Source organism: Triticum aestivum, chromosome 4D, assembly GCF_018294505.1.
Source record: "Triticum aestivum cultivar Chinese Spring chromosome 4D, IWGSC CS RefSeq v2.1, whole genome shotgun sequence".
Lineage (NCBI taxonomy): Eukaryota > Viridiplantae > Streptophyta > Magnoliopsida > Poales > Poaceae > Triticum > Triticum aestivum.
The window spans coordinates 377,274,676-377,278,025 of NC_057805.1; positions in this window are offsets into that span (position 1 = coordinate 377,274,676).

Genomic DNA, 3,350 nt, shown 5'->3' on the forward strand with positions numbered 1-3,350 from the left:
TCATCCGTCTTTTCTAGGTGCACATCTCCGGAATGAGTTTTGCGCAGTGTTAACTAAAACAGGGATATGTGACTCATACGGAGTCTGTTTTGGCTCCAAAAGTAGTCAAAACGTTTGTGAGGACCAGATTCTTCAAAGGATTCTTTCATTGGGAACTTTTGGAGAACTTTTCTGAAGGAGTTCGTTCAGAAACTTTCTTAATGAACACTCGACAAACGCATTTCGAAAACATACACAAAGTCCCAGCTATGGACCAAGTGCATCATCACAACTGAGGTCTCTTGCATTTCCCTTAGAGTAATTGTATCTCATATGGAGATGTTTAGTGAAGTAGAATGGAAAAAATCGAATGCAACTACACAAGAACTAGTCTGCAACTGTCGTTCGGAATCAGTTTTGCGCAGTGTTAACTGAAACATGGATATCTGAGTCATATGGAGTCCGTTTTGGCTCCACAAGTAGTCAAAACGTTTCTGACGACCAGATGCTTCAATGGATTCTTTCATAGGGAACTTTTGGAGAACTTTTCTTAAGGAGTTCATTCAGAAACTTGTATAGAAACTTTCTTAACGAGCACTCGACAAACGCCTTTCGAGAACATACACAAAGTCCCAGCTGTGGACCTAGTGCGTCATCATAACTAAGGTCTATTGTATTTCCCTAGAGGTAATTGGATCTCATATGGAGATGTTTAGTGAAGTAGAATGGAAAAAATCGAATGCAACTACACAAGAACTAGTCTGTAACTGTCGTTCGGAATCAGTTTTGCGCAGTGTTAACTGAAACATGGATATCAGACTCATACGGAGTCCATTTTGGCTCCACATGTTGTCAAAACATTTGTGACGGCCCGACGCTTCAAAGGATTATTTCATAGGGGACTTTTGGAGAACTTTTCTTCGGGAGTTCGTTCAAAAACATGTATAGAAACTTTCTTAATTAGCACACGACAAACGCATTTCGAGAACATACACAAAGTCCCAGCTATGGACCAAGTGCATCATCATAACTGAGGTCTCTTGAATTTCCCTGAAATTAATTGGATCTCATATGGAGATGTTTAGTGAAGTAGAATGGAAAAAATCGAATGCAACTACACAAGAACTAGTCTATGACTCTCGTTCGGAATCAGTTTTGCGCATTGTTAACTGAAACATGGATATCTGACTCATATGGAGTCCGTTTTGGCACCACAAGTAGTCAAAATGTTTGTGATGACCAGATGCTTCAAAGGATTCTTTCATTGGGAACTTTTGGAGAACTTTTCTTCAGGAGTTCGTTCAGAAACTTGTATAGAAACTTTCTTATTGAACACTCGACAAACCCATTTCGAGAACATACACAAAGTCCCAGCTATGGACCTATTGAATCATCACAAGTGAGGTCTCTTGCATTTCCCTACAAGTAATTAGATCTGATATGGAGATGTTTAGTGAAGTAGAATAGAAAAAATCGAATGCAACTACACAAGAACTAGTTTGTAACTGTCGTTCGGAATCAGTTTTGCGCAGTGTTAACTGAAACATGGATATCTGACTCATACATAGTCCGTTTTGGCTCCACAAGTAGTCAAAACGTTTGTGATGACTAGATGCTTCAGAGGATTATTTCATCGGGAAATTTTTAAGAACTTTGCTGAAGGAGTTCATTCAGAAACTTGTATAGAAACTTTTTTAATGAACACTCGATAAACGCATTTTGAGAACATACACAAAGTCCCAGCTATGGACCTAGTGCATCTTCATAACTGAGGTCTTTGCATTTCCCTACAAGTAATTGGATCTCATATGGAGATGTTTAGTGAAGTAGAATGGAAAAAATTGAATGCAACTACACAAGAACTAGTTTGTAACTATCGTTTGGAATTAGTTTTGCGCAGTGTTAACTGAAACATGCATATCTGACTCACACGAAGTCCGTTTTGGCTCCACAAGTAGTCAAAACGTTTGTGACGACCAGATGCTTCAAAAGATTCTTTCATAGGGAACTTTTGGAGAACTTTTCTGAAGGAGTTCGTTCAGAAACTTGTATAGAAACTTTCTTAATGACCACTCGACAATCGCATTTCGAGAACATACACAAAGGCCCAGCTATGGACCTAGTGCCTCATCATAACTGAGGTCTCTTGAATTTCCCTACAAGTAATTGGATCTCATATGGAGATGTTTAGTGTAGTAGAATGGAAAAAATCGAACGCAACTACACAAGAACTAGTTTGTAACTGTCGTTCGGAATCAGTTTTGCGCAGTGTTAATTGAAACATGGATATCTGGCTCATACGGAGTCCGTTTTGGCTCCACGGGTAGTCAAAACATTTGTGACGACCAGATGCTTCAAAGGATACTTTCATAGGGAACTTGTGGAGAACTTTTCATAAGGAGTTCGTTTAGAAACTTGTATAGAAACTTTCTTAATGAGCACTCGACAAACGTATTTCGAGAACATACACAAAGTCCCAGCTATGGACCTATTGAATCATCACAACTGAGGTCTCTTGCATTTCCCTACAATTAATTAGATCTGATATGGAGATGTTTAGTGAAGTAGAATAGAAAAAATCGAATGCAACTACACAAGAACTAGTCTGTAACTGTCGTTCGGAATCAGTTTTGCGCAGTGTTAACTGAAAGATGGATATCTGACTCATACGTAGTCCGTTTTGGCTCCACAAGTAGTCAAAACGTTTGTGACGACCAGATGCTTCAAAAGATTCTTTCATAGGGAACTTTTGGAGAACTTTTCTGAAGGAGTTCGTTCAGAAACTTGTATAGAAACTTTCTTAATGACCACTCGACAAACGCATTTCGAGAACATACACAAAGGCCCAGCTATGGACCTAGCGCATCATCATAACTGAGGTCTCTTGAATTTCCCTACAAGTAATTGGATCTCATATGGAGATGTTTAGTGAAGTAGAATGGAAAAAATCGAACGCAACTACACAAGAACTAGTTTGTAACTGTCGTTCGGAATCAGTTTTGCGCAGTGTTAATTGAAACATGGATATCTGGCTCATACGGAGTCCGTTTTGGCTCCACGGGTAATCAAAACATTTGTGACGACCAGATGCTTCAAAGGATACTTTCATAGGGAACTTTTGGAGAACTTTTCATAAGGAGTTCGTTTAGAAACTTGTATAGAAACTTTCTTAATGAGCAGTCGACAAACGTATTTCGAGAACATACACAAAGTCCCAGCTATGGACCTAGTGCGTCATCATAACCGAGGTCTCTTGCATTTCCCTAAAAGTAATTGGATCTCATATGTAGATGTTTAGTGAAGTATAATGGAAAAAATCAAATGCAACTACACAAGAACTAGTCTGTAACTGTCGTTCGGAATCAGTTTTG